General features: G+C 42.7%; 1 protein-coding gene across 2 annotated transcripts in view; it reads left to right on the plus strand.

Moving 5' to 3' along the window:
* Positions 1 to 1,138: 1,138 nt before the first annotated feature.
* tanc1b (tetratricopeptide repeat, ankyrin repeat and coiled-coil containing 1b) overlaps positions 1,139 to 14,618 on the plus strand; it is a gene marked incomplete at its 3' end in the record, with an annotated part of 187,814 nt that continues 174,334 nt past the window's right edge. For both annotated transcript variants that reach the window (XM_084162237.1, XM_084162238.1), the window contains exon 1: positions 1,139 to 1,230. The remainder of the gene's footprint in view (positions 1,231 to 14,618) is intronic.

Raw genomic sequence — 14,618 nt, forward strand, 5'->3', positions numbered from 1 at the left:
GGTAGATATAACATGGCCAATGACCTTGAGCCTTCTTGGATGGGCACTTCTAACGTAACTCTATGGCAGCACCCAAGGAGCTTGAATTTTCGAGCTCTCCCCGTAGATTTTGCAGTGATGTAGTGTCCCCATGAGTGACAGAACACTGAGCCAATCACTGCGCAGCTAGAGAACATTACCAACCCCTACCCTCCATATTTTCCACTGCCTGCCCCACCACCACAGAAAGCACTGAGCTAGGCTGAAACATATGCATTTTGGAGCTGACTTACTCAAGAAAGCGAAAAAGAGACCATGTTTGTGTGCAGCTATATTAACTCAAATGATGTATTATTATTTTTTTTTTTACATTGTTTGCAAACTGATATGTGACACGTATTAATGCCAAAATAACATGCAAAAAAAAAATATATATATATATATACACGTTTATGTTTTTGCTAAACAGCTGGGACTCTGTCCCATCTGCCTTGAATGACGTGTCGCCACTGTTTGATGCTAATAATTGGACAAAAGATGCAACCAAAGATCTACGTTTGTTTTGCACTCGTTTATGAACATTTGCTATCCCACCTGTGTTAGGTTGGCGATCAGGAACTTTTTACTAGGCTAGCGTTAACGGTTGCTAAGTTTAATGAAAACATTGTTTTAAAGTTGCACATAAAACATTGTTTATAATAGGTGTTTTGATTTGTTTTCAGACCGGTCACTCCCATCTTGAAAATACTAAGAAATATAGTGGACTAGAGAGTTTTTAGTTTGTGCCTCACGGTGTCGCCATACACCTGACTATAATGGGTGAAATGAGCAAAGCCATAAGCTCATTTGATTTACTTCACATTAAATCGTCACTCATTGAAGGACTCATCCAGTAATCCTCGTTCAACAAATAATTCTACACTACGTCACCACATCATATACATGTAATATACTGTCATATAGGTCCATTTCATCATATGGGATACAATACAAAGGTATTTGTAGGTTTCTTCCCATCACCAACGTGCATCGTCACTACTGTACTTTGATTAAACAAGAGCATGCACATGAGGCATATTTGCCAGCGCAGTTGTTGCGTACGCGACTAGTTCTAAATGACCTCATGGAGTAAGTAGCCTACTAGTCTAGAGAGGGAGGAGCTCGCGCCGTACCTTTGGTCCATCAAGGGGTTCATGTGGAGATAAACTGTCGGAAAACTTTTTCTACTGGGATATCCATGACATTTACCAGGTAAATATTAGATATTTAAGTTTAGTGTGTTCGTCTTTAGTTAAATATCAAGTACAGCTTGGACTGTGTTTAGTTAGTTTTGAGGAGAAAGTAGCATAACTAGCTATATGGAGAGCTTTTCTTAGGCTGTCTACTAGCTAGTGAAGGAAGCGCTAGCAAGGAGAATATGTTGGAACATGTCTCAGACTGGAAGCGCAGTGAGTTCACATTGAAGAAATAAACAGAACGTTAAATAAATGTGTCTACTATTATACGGGAAGAAGTGTGTTTATTTTAATGGAAGATATGGCCTCACTTTAAATACATTATTGTTGAGCAAAGTATGAGGGGGTGACTCTTGTGAAGTGCCTTCTTTGACAGCTTGAGCTTCTAGCCAAGCTGTCAAGTTTTAGCAAAAATCTTCTTTAAACATTTCTATTGAGTCCAACCATAACTGGAACTTGTGAAACATTCAAAAACTTTAGATCAAGTTTTGTCGTTGTTGTCAATCAGTTCACTCAGAACCTTGATTAACTAAATCATTTTGGCCTTATTTGATCTTAGTCCCACACTGAAACTGCCGCACATGGGTGTGCTTAGGAAATGTGTAAAATGTCAGCAATGCATCCATACAAGAGACGAAAAAAGCAGTTGTTGACTTTGCTACTAGAAATAACATGGTAATGGTATAGTAACACCTTAGTTACACACCACGAAAACATTATTTGGCCAGACACCAATTAATTTAAGTACAGTATAGGCAAATTCTATTTTTTCAGGGTAGCTAGAACACCAAACACTGTGTGCCATAGTAGAATAACGGGTAACCAACCCACTTTTCAGCCGTTCTTCCATTTTACCATACTGTTCTTGTGTAGTTACCCCTCTATAACAAAACAAAGTAGTCCTATGTGGTGTATTACCCTGAAACAAGATACTTAAAAATTATATCAATGTCCATGAGAAACTAACTTGTTACTATACTATTACCAATGTTATTGCACTTTATTCTGTACTGTAATGTAATGTGCTAAAATGATATCCTGTTCTTAATGGATCAGATTTTTTATTATTACATAGTAATATGGTCTTGTTGATGCTTGAACTGTATTCTTAGATGAGATGTGGTGGTTGTGAAATCAAGACCTAAGCCATATGCAGTAATCTTGCATGGGTTTGAGTCATGTTGATGTAAGGTCTTGTCTACACTTGACACTTTCTTGCGATTTCTGCTATCAGAATACGAAGATCGCATTGAAAAGACAGGTCTAGACACACAAAAGTCTCTCTCTCTCTGCACCTGCTGTCGGCTATGAAAAGCCAACTGACATTTACTCCTGAGGTGCTGACCTCTTGCACCCTCTACAACCACTGTGATTATTATTTCACCCTGCTTGTCATCTATGAACGTTTGAACATCTTGAAGAACGATGTGGCCTTAATGGCCATGTACTCTTATAATCTCCACCCGGCAGAGCCAGAGGACGACTGGCCACCCCTCAGAGCCTGGTTCCTCTCTAGGTTTATTCCTAGGTTCCTGCCTTTCTAGGGAGTTTTCCTAGCCGCCGTGCTTCTACATCTGCATTGCTTGCTGTTTGGGGTTTTAGGCTGGGTTTCTGTTTAAGCACTTTATGACATCTGTTGATGTTAAAAGGGCTTTATAAATACATTTTATTTGATTTGGTCTGATTGTGTTCGGATCTGGCTGACCACTTCAGGAGGTGTTCAGGGATGCATTGTGTGTGGATTTCTCCTCAGTCTGGGCACAATCAGGCTACCGAAAGCGCATACAGTGGGCAACATCATCAGCACTTTTGGGACCGAGAGGCACCTTTTCATTATAACGTTGGAGGAAATACGTTCCTAGCGTGTGAGGAACATGTTTGCTGGCCTCATAAATGCTAGCCAGCTAGCTAATATTTAGAAAAAATATTTTTTGTTTGGCTAGAGTTATGCTAACCCGTTTGCAATCCCTTTAGCGTTGCTTGCTAGCTTGCTGGCTAGCTACAGAGGTTAGCCGGCTAGTTACAGTGCCTTGGCGTTTTTCCTATTTTGTTGCATTACAACCTGTAATTTAAATGGATATTTATTTGGATTTCATGTAATGGACATACACAAAATAGTCCAAATTGGTGAAGTGAAATGAAAAAAATAACTTTTTTCAAAAAAGTATTAAAAATAAATCACGGAAATGTGGTACGTGCATATGTATTCACCCCCTTTGCTATGAAGCCCCTAAATAAGATCTGGTGCAACCAATTACCTTCAGAAGTCACATAATTAGTTAAATAAAGTCCACATGTGTGTTTTATATTAATTTATGAAGAATGGAAGCACTGCAAGACCAAGCTTATTTATCAACCCCAAGTACACCCGGTACTGAAGCACGTTACATTATTTGAATAATATTTGTGAGCTGCAGTATAAGTGAATGTCGATTTTGGGTGCGTTTGCGTGTGTGCACATAATTTGTGTATGAGCGTGCCTTTGGATAGAGTGAGATTAACGTGAATACAATGTATAACTGAAGGATGTGACTGGGCTACATGCACATGATCTTTCACTGTGTTGCTATTATTGTTCTATGTACCATAGTTATTTGTGGGTGTGTTTGTATGTGTGTGTGTATATAGTGTATGAAAATGTATGCACTCACTAACTGTAAGTCGCTCTGGATAAGAGCATCTGCTAAATTACAAAAATTTGTAAAATGTGCAATCTAAGTGTCACATGATCTCAGTATATATACACTTGTTCTGAAAGGCCCCAGAGTCTGCAACACCACTAAGCAAGGGGCATCACCAAGCAAGCTGCACCATGAATGTCACGCCCTGGCTCTGGGGACTATGTTATGTTGAGCCAGGGTGTGTAAGTCTATGTTTAATTTTCTATGTTGGTCTGAGTGACTCCCAATCAGAGGCAACGAGTGTCAGCTGGGTGTCTCTGATTGGGAGCCATATTTAACTGTTTGTCTTGCACTTTGTGTTTTGTGGTTTCTTGTTCCTTTTGGTTTGTTTATCGAAGGACTTCACGTTTCGTTCTTTGTTTTGATCGTGTGAGCTAGTAAATAAATATAAATATGTTCACCCGCAACGCTGCGCCTTGGTCCTCATTAGACGATCGTGACAGAAGAAACCACCATAACCAGACCAAGCAGCGTGTTCAGGAGCCATCGCTGGCAGATCTCCGTGGCAACCTCGACTGGATCAAGCAGCGGGACGAGGAGAGAGGATGGACGTGGGAGGAGATGATGGCGAGTCTGGCAAGAGGGAGAGAGGCCTGGGCTACGGGGAGGAGAGACCCCCAGGAAATTTTTAGGGGGGGGGCTCACGACGTCGGGCCAGCAGGTGTACGGGTTAGAGCGGTGCAAGGCGTTGGCAGAGAAGGCCGCCAGGTTAGGGGGGCCACTGGGCACAGAGGAGAGGGAAAGTGTGGAGGCACGGCGAGAGGTACTGGGGTGTGTTACCAGTCCGGTCCGGCCCGTTCCTGATCCCTGCGTGGGGCCAGTGGTGTGTGTCCCCAGTACGGTCCGGCCTGTTCCTGCCATTCCCACCAAGTCAGTGGTGCGCGTCGTCAGCCCAGCCCGGCCTGTTCCTGCCTTTCCCACCAAGTCAGTGGTGCGCGTCGTCAGCCCGGCCCGGCCTGTTCCTGCCATTCCCACCAAGTCAGTGGTGCGCGTCGTCAGCCCGGCCCGGCCTGTTCCTGCCATTCCCACCAAGTCAGTGGTGCGCGTCGTCATCCCAGCCCGGCCTGTTCCTGCCATTCCCACCAAGTCAGTGGTGTGCGTCGACAGCCCAGCCCGGCCTGTTCCTGCTCCACGCACAAAGCCTACGGTGTGCGTCGACAGCCCAGCCCGGCCCGTTCCTGCTCTCCGCACCAAGTCTGTGGTGCGCGTCGCCAGCCCAGTCCGGCCCATCCAAGCTTCCCGCACCAAGCCAGTGGTGTGCGTCGTCAGTCCGGCACGGCCCGTTCCTGCTCTCCGCACCAAGTCTGTGGTGCGCGTCGCCAGCCCAGTCCGGCCCATCCAAGCTTCCCGCACCAAGCCAGTGGTGTGCGTCGTCAGCCCTGTCCAGCCCGTTCCTGCTCTCCGCACCAAGTCTGTGGTGCGCGTCGCCAGCCCGGTCCGGCCCGTCCAAGCTCCCCGCACCAGGTCAGTGGTGCGCGTCGTCAGCCCGGTCCGGCTCATTCCTGCTCCCCGCACCAAGTCAGGGGTGCGCTTCGTCAGCCCGGTCCGGCCCGTTCCTCCTCCACGCATCAAGCCAGGGGTGTGCGTCGTCAGTCCAGCACAACCCGTGCCTGGGTCATGTCCGGAGCCGGATCCGCCGCCGAGGCGGAGTGCCCACCCGGTCCCTCCCCTGTTGTGGTTGTTTGGCGCGGCCGGAGTCCGCGCCTTTGGGGGGGGGTACTGTCACGCCCTGGCTCTGGGGACTATGTTATGTTGAGCCAGGGTGTGTAAGTCTATGTTTAATTTTCTATGTTGGTCTGAGTGACTCCCAATCAGAGGCAACGAGTGTCAGCTGGGTGTCTCTGATTGGGAGCCATATTTAACTGTTTGTCTTGCACTTTGTGTTTTGTGGTTTCTTGTTCCTTTTGGTTTGTTTATCGAAGGACTTCACGTTTCGTTCTTTGTTTTGATCGTGTGATCTAGTAAATAAATATAAATATGTTCACCCGCAACGCTGCGCCTTGGTCCTCATTAGACGATCGTGACAATGAAGACCAAGGAGCTCTCCAAACAGGTCAGGGACAAAGTTGTGGAGAAGTACAGACCAGGGTTGGGTTATAAAGAAATATCAGAAACGTGGAACATCCCACGGAGCACCATTAAATCCATTATAAAAAAATGGAAAGAATATGGCACCACAACAAACCTGCCAAGAGAGGGCCGCCCACCAAAACTCACGGACCAGGCAAGGAGGGCATTAATCAGAGAGGCAACAAAGAGACCAAAGATAACCCTGAAGGAGCTGCAAAGCTCCACAGCGGAGATTGGAGTATCTGTCCATAGGACCACTTTAAGCCTTACACTCCACAGAGCTGGGCTTTACGGAAGAGTGGCCAGAAAATAGCCATTGCTTAAAGAAAAAAATAAGCAAACACATTTGGTGTTCGCCAAAAGGCATGTGGGAGACTCCCCAAACATATGGAAGAAGGTACTCTGGTCAGATGAGACTAAAATTGAACTTTCTGGCCATCAAGGAAAACGCTATGTCTGGCGTAAACCCGACACCTCTCATCACCCCGAGAACACCATCCCCACAGTGAAGCATGGTGGTGGCAGCATAATGCTGTGGGGATGTTTTTCATCGGCAGGGACTGGGAAACTGGTCAGAATTGAAGGAATGATGGATGGTGCTAAATACAGAGATTTGAGACTGGGACAGAGGTTCACCTTCCAGCAGGACAATGACCCTAAGCATACTGCTAAATCAACACTTAAGTGGTTTAAGGGGAAACATTTCAATGTCTTGGAATGGCCTAGTCAAAGCCCAGACCTCAATCCAATTGAGAATCTGTGGTATGACTAAAGATTGCTGTACACCAGCGGAACCCATCCAACTTGAAGGAGCTGGAGCAGTTTTGCCTTGAAGAATGGGCATCAATCCCAGTGGCTAGATGTGCCAAGCTTATAGAGACATACCCCAAGAGACTTGCAGCTGTAATTGCTGCAAAAGGTGGCTCCACAATGTATTGACTTCGGGGGTGGGGTGAATAGTTATGCACGCTCAAGTTTTCCGTTTTTTTTGTCTTATTTCTTGTTTGTTTCACAAGAAAAAATATTTTGCATCTTCAAAGTGGTAGGCATGTTGTGTAAATCAAATTTTAAATGATACAAACCCCCAAAAAATTCAGTTTAATTTCAGGTTGTAAGGCTACAAAATAGGAAAAATGCCAAGGGGGGTGAATACTTTCACAAGCCACTGTAGCTACAGTAGTAAGCTACAGAGGTTAGCTACAGTAGTTAGCTACTGCCATCAGTTGTTGTTGTGTTATTTTCATATTTTGCCTATTCCACCGTTTGTAGAATGCATACTGGCATTTGAATAAAGCGTGGGAAAAGGGAACCCAGACACACTGTGGACACGGTAGACACATTTAAATGTAGGTGTAGATGCATGATGCGTTCGGAATTCCATGATCAGAACTCTATGATCGGAATACTAAAGCTACATGAACTGTCAAGTCATGTTGTTGTCTTAGGTCTCTCTTTATGTAGTGTTGTGGTGTCTCTCTTGTCATGATGTGTGTTTTGTCCTACATTTTATTTTTATTTTTTAATCCCAGCCCCCGTCCACGCAGGAGGCCATTTTCCTTTTGGTAGGCCATCATTGTAAATAATATTTTTTTCTTAACTGACTTGCCTAGTTAAATAAAGGTTAAATAAAATAAATGTACTCTTATAATTTCCACTTGGCACAGCCAGAAGAGGACTGGCCACCCCTCAGAGCCTGGTTCCTCTCAAGGTTTCTTCCTAGGTTCCTGCCTTTTAAGGACGTTTTCTTAGCCACCGTGCTTCTACATCTGCATTGCTTTCTCTTTGGGGTTTTAGGCTTGGTTTCTGTATAAGCACTTTGTGACATCTGCTGATGTAACATTTGATTTGATTTAGACATGGCCTAAGTTTGTTTTGTACTTACATAATAATAATAATAATATAATAATATAATATACTTCCTTGCTTGTTGGAACTCATGTAGACCTCAGATGCTTTAACACCCCCTAGTGTCAATGTCCGTGTCCCCGTGGAAATCGAATTAGCATAATAGAAAAATCCCCAACATAATCCGTCAATTTAAGCTAGAGAAATCCTATTTTTTGCTTGGGCTGTGTCTCAATACACTGCATCCGCCGGTGTCATCCTGTGTTTCTATGGGTTAATAGAAGTAAGGCCAAATTCAATGTTTCATCAAATTAATGTTTAAATATCTTTGGGGATACCTTAAGGGGTCCTAAAATTCCAAATCAAATAGCAAAATGATCCTTGGTATGACCATCTTAAAACAATTCCTTATGTTAGCTTAGTAGAACCCCCTTTCTCCCGGCTTAGACTCTAAAGGATTAAAACAAGTTACTGTAGTTCTTTCTAAAAAGTTATTCATGCTGAAATGTCAGTTTCCATTTCGATCAACAGGGGCAGATGAAATCGATGAACCTAACATGTCCTCACTGAACTGTGTGGTGCTACCTGGAAAGGACCTTGAGTGTGACACAAAAAGTTCAGATGAATTCAAACCAACCATTTTTATTGTTACTTACTCAGTCACTATCAGCTGTCAGTTGACTCTACATTATGATACGAGAAAAGGTCAACAACAGATGGTAGAAATTATCCCCGTTTTCACTTGGTAGGACAATTTATTCTACAATTTGTAGGACAATTTCAAGCTTGTTTCTTCTCTATCAAACATTTCTATATTCATAACCTTCACAGAATTCACCTATTATCCATTTCACAATCATGAAATATATGCTTTAAAAAAAATTCGGCTCCACATGATGCAAAGTAGAGCTGACTGTGAAGCTGACAGGTGCTTGCTTGTGATGACTGGACTGAAGTGTGAACTGTAATAATAGTTCATCTGAAGAAAATATATTTAATCATGCATTTGTGAAGTTATGTAGGCTAGCCTTGGAAGTGCCAACAAGGTCTGTAGTCACAGTGGAGAACCTGGTTCCCATGGTTCATAGCCAGTTGGCCAGTAACAGGTGCTTGCACCAAGGAGACAATGTTGGGGCTGAGGATACAGAGTCAATGGAGCCACTGACCTGACAGTGTTCAGGGTGCTTTGAATCAGTGTCCAAACAGTGTCCACATTGTGGCACATTATTCCAGTAATAAGTAATGATATTGAATCTCTACTTACTTGAAGAGTTTAATTAATATAATAATGTATGCCATTTAGCAGACGCTTTTCTCCAAAGTGACTTACAGTCATGCATGCATACATTTTAGGTATGGGTGATCCTGGGAATTGCTACTAAGGACCCTCATTACCAGAAATGTGTTCACCAGAATTGTTTGTGTGGCAACGACTGGAAAGTGTGTGGAGTTTGCAGAGCTCTCTGTGTCAGTTGGTTTTCAAATGAAATGTTATTGGAAGGATTCTGCACAAATCTGGTTGCGTGCTAATGCCTGTGTAAAGATATGGGGTGACACCAATAACAAATGTGGCTTGAAGTTGGGTGGGATGGAGTGTTTGTTTGAAACAGCAAATGGATGATGTGTATTCACACTACCAGTTTGATTCATAGATCATTATGGGAACCTTTTTATTGTGTCATGGTTGTTTCAGTGGTTTGAGGGGCCTGTTGTGAAATGATTGTTTAATAACAGTGGCTGTTGCTGTGGCCCCTCTGTGTTATGCCAAACCCATGCACTGAGGCCGCTCGTTGCAAGCCCTCTGATGTAATTACTGTAAACAACATTGTGGCATTTGTAGGGTTCCCATGGCAAAATAAATCCTGAAGAAGGTTTGTGTGTAGATTGTCATAATAAGAGGTTGTTTTATTATTAATGTGATATAACTAGACACTATTATTCGTCTGCAATCATAGGATCCCTCACAGTTAATAATAGGATGATAATGATATGCCCTCATTTTATCCTTGGTTCTTAGTGCTATGATCTGCTCAGTTCAGCTGCCAATGGCTAGCATAATTAAAATATTGGACACAGGCTATTACATTCACGAGTTTCAAGCCTATAGGGTACGAGGCATTGTGTAATTGCATTAGGTACAATTTCTCAAGGGTTCAAAGCAGTTTGTATCTAAACGCTCGCCTTAACTCTTTTAACCCCACCATTTAAATGCACTGCTTCCCTCTAGGCATCAATTAAAATGTAATAGAATGACAGATGCATATTGAGTTGCCTGTGTATATTGGTGGAGGATTTGGTTTCTGAACATGAGAGCAGCTCGGGCAGAGAGAACAGAGAGAATGTGGTGAGCAAACAAAGCTACTGTACGATCCTGTGAAATTTCAGAGTGAGAACATACAGTTTAGAAACCACAATTATTTTGGTCTGCCAAGTACCTCCTGATGAAATATGTTAAGCATTTAGAAAGCCCCAGAGAGAAATGGAGGGCTAGATAGCTGTGTTGTTATGACTGAGGGGCTGGGTCTCCTCTCGGGCTGTGACCAATGATGTACAGTGCATTCAGAAACTATTCCCTTTTTCCACATTTTGTTACGATAAAGCCTTATTCTAAAATAGATTAAATTATTTTTATCTGTCACCAATCTACACACAATACCCCATCATGACAAAGCGAAAATAGCTTTTTTAGAAATCTTAGCAAAAATAAGTATTCAAACCCTTTGCTATGAGACTCGAAAGTGAGCACAGGTGCATCCTGTTTCCATTGATCATCCTTGAGATGTTTCTACAACTTGATTGGAGTCCACCTGTAGGAAATTCAATTGATTGGACATGATTTGGAAAGGCACACACCTGTCTATATAAGATCCCACAGTTGACAGTGCATGTCAGAGCAAAAACCAAGCCATTAGGTGAAAGGAATTTTCCATAAGCTCCGAGACAGGATTGTGTCGAGGCACAGATCTGGGGAAGGGAACCAAATAATTTCTGCAGCATTGATGGTCCCCAAGAACACAGTGGCCTCCATCATTCTTAAATGGAAGAATGTTGGAACCACCAAGACTCTTCCTAGAACTGGCCACCCAGCCAAACTGAGCAATCGAGGGAGAAGGGCCTTGGTCAGGGAGGTGACCAAGAACCCGATGGTCACTCTGACAGAGCGCCAGAGTTCCTCTGTGGAGATGGGAGAACCTTCCAGAAGGACAACCATCTCTGCAGCACTCCACCAATGAGGCCTTTATAGTAGAGTGGCCAGACGGAAGCCACTCCTCAGTAAAAGGCACATGACAGCTCGCTTGGAGTTTGCCAAAAGGCACCTAAAGCACTCTCGGACCATGAGAAACATGATTCTCTGGTCTGATGAAACCAAGATTGAACTCTTTGGCCTGAATGCCAAGCATTCTGGAGGAAACCTGGCACCATCCCTACGGTGAAGCATGGTGGTGGCAGCATCATGTTGTGGGGATGTTTTTCAGCGGCAGGGCCTGGGAGACTAGTCAGGATCGAGGGAAAGATGAACGGAGATAAGTACAGAGAGACCCTTGATGAAAACCTGCTCCAGAGCGCTCAGGACCTCAGACTGGGGCGAAGGTTCACCTTCCAACAGGACAACGACCCTAAGCACACAGCCAAGTCAACGCAGGAGTGGCTTTGGGACAAGTCTCTGAATGTCCTTGAGTGGCCCAGCCAGAGCCCGGACTAGAACCCGATCGAACATCTCTGGAGACACCTGAAAATAGCTGTGCAGCGACGTTCCCCATCCAGCTTGACAGAGCTTGAGAGGATCTGCAGAGAAGAATGGGAGAAACTTCCCAAATACAGGTGTGCCAAGCTTGTAGTTTCATACCCAAGAAGACTCGAGGCTGTAATCGCTGCCAAAGGTGCTTCAACAAAATACTGCGTAAAGGGTCTGAATACTTATGTAAATGTAATATTTCAGTTTTGTATTTTTAATACATTTGCTTAAATTCCAAAAAAACATTATAGGGTATTGTGTGTAGATTGATGAGGGGAAAAAACAAGTTAATCAATTTTAGAATAAGGCTGTAACGTAACAAAATGTGGAAAAAGTCAAGGGGTCTGAATATTTTCCGAATGCACTGTATAAACCCTAGATTGCTGATGCTATGTATTGGCCAATGAGGCTTTGAAGCCACCGGTCAGCCATATTAGCACTCCCCAGAAGAAGCAGTCCTCCATAGGAATTAATGGAATTCTACAGTATTTCAATTAAATGTTTCAAGGACAAAATTACATATATTTAAGTATTTTTTGTTGTAGTGGGGACAGTAATATTAGAACTAAAAATATATATATACTTTAATGTTTATATATATATATATATATATTTGTTGTTTAGCTCACATAATATAATAATATAAGGTGTCCGTAATAGCATATACATGGCAAAAAGAAATGTAGACATTAATAAATGCATTTCTATAGCTTCCAAAATATTTTTTACAATGGTGGGGAAGTGCAAAGATGGAGGTGCGGTGGCTTCAGAACAGCGCAACCCTGTCAGTAATCTAGTGTATATATAAATAATTGGCTGTGACTCTTAGGCCAACTGGTTCTTGGGAGAGGGTCACTCACAGTTAAAACTGTTTCAAGGTGATCATGACTATGGTGTTTAATGCAGTGCGCTCTTGTGATATTCAAACATGTTTCCCTATAGTCTCTCACAACAGTTAGGCTACCTCCACCATCTGCCATGCGAGAGTGCTGTGTTGTGGTCTTTTTCTTAGCGGTATTTTGGCTATATTACTGTTTGTTCAGTGTGAGGTAGTCTAATAATAAACCTCTGCTGCTGTGGTGATGAGTGGCCATGAAGTCTTATCTGCAAACTGTCTGGGCTCAGGCTGAACACCTGTGGAATGTTTATCAGCCAAAACCCAGGAGTGATTTATTAGACATGCACATCTGCTTTAAACAAAGGAAACGGATCTGAGTCCCTATGCTGCCAGAGTCCTGACTTTATGACATTTTTCCCAATCTACTGTTCCTTGTTAAGATGGCAATTTCGTTAAATGTCTTACTGGCCTAGAAATCCCTATGAGAGAAACTCATGAAGTACAATGGATGAAGATGCTATGTGTTAAGAGAAAGCATGTAGACTTTAAACCTTGCCAGTTAATGTTTGACCCTAATAAAATAGCCTAGCAGGAAACCCCAAACTCCCAGCCAAATATCTGGCTACTGTCTGGATATGCTAAGTCTGACTCAGATTTATCCGTAAGCAGGGAAGGATTGAGATTCTGAGGAATAGTTGGTGGTGTCCAACTTTTTATGATCTCATAGACATACGAGAGTGTTTTTTCCTGTTTGGGAGTGTTCCTATTCGGGTGAGGAGGAGGATTTTAGGAGTCTCCCTGATGTTCATTAAAAGAAACCAGATAAAGATTGTAAATTGATGTGGGAAGGCTGAGGCTGGCGAATGGTAGCCTAACTCATAGCTAGCTATCATCCTCTCAGGTCAGTTTACAAGATCAGGATATGGGAACTAGGCCTTTGTGAGCTCACTGCTGATATTTAAGGCAGATATTTTTTTGAAACACTTTGGCTTCTCACAAAGAGAGGTGGTAATCTCTGATGTGAAAGGTGTTTTCTTATGGAGGCCTTCATGTTATGTGTATAGGGCAGTGGTTTTCAATGGGTGTGCTGCGGCACAATGGTGTGCCTTGAGGAACTCTCAGGTGTGCTGTGAAATTTTTTCTATTCTTGATTATTTATTTGAACACTCACTTATAAACATGACCAGTGGAATGCAAATGCAATTTTGATTTGGGAGCACCAGATAATACATTGAATAGCACATGGTTACATCTGTATCGTTGTTCAGAGGCTGTTGTTACATTTGTATCATTTGAGGGGCGCTCATCACAAGCAAAATAATTTGTATCATTCTACTTCGCTTTTGAGAACCATTAGCACAGGGGCAATACCCTGATAACAGAGTGACGCTGAGACTCACTTTTTTTACTTTAAAATGTATGCCAAGCAAAAACCACAGAACATTTTACTAAAACACATTTACTTGAGGAACAGTGCAGATGCAAAGTTTGGTAACAGAATGACAGTAAAATCTCCCTCAGTTTTTTTATTTGACCACGTTTTCCAAAAACAATTTTGGTTATTGAACTACAGTAAGTGAAATGAATCAACAACCGGTAACAGAATGACATAACATAATGACATCATGGGTCCTTAATCTGTACTATACAGAAATTTATAGTTATGAATGTCATTCTCTTCCTGAATAGGTACACAAAGGTAGAACATATGAATATCCTCTTTTGCATTTTAGGCTATTATTCTACACACTGGCTATTATTCTAATGAGCTCTGTCCCAAACAAGATCAAATTTGGTTGATCCAGACTGGATCAAATCTGTACCAATCATACACATCTGTTTCACAAGTTTGGACATCACAGTACAGCACCGTAGAGTAGAGTACAGTTCAGTTCAGTACAGTAGAGCACAGTACAGTAGAGTGCAGTAGAGCATAGTAGAGTATAGTTCACTACAGTACAGTAGAGTACAGTCCAGGAGAGTACATTACTTTATATTGTACTCTAATCATGTGTGGTCTACTGTACTGTACTGAACAGAACTCTACTCTACTCTACTGTACTGAACTATACTCTACTATATTTCTTTACTATACTATACTCTACTATACTGTACTCTACTGTGCTCTACTGTACTGTACTATGCTGTGCTGTGCTCTACTGCAACTGTATTTTTTGTTACTACTATGATTTTCCATTGTGGCCAATGCCATTGCAGTCACTCTGTTACCGATT

The sequence above is a fragment of the Coregonus lavaretus genome (assembly GCF_964263955.1).
Source record: "Coregonus lavaretus genome assembly, chromosome: 5".
Taxonomy (NCBI): Eukaryota; Metazoa; Chordata; class Actinopteri; order Salmoniformes; family Salmonidae; genus Coregonus; species Coregonus lavaretus.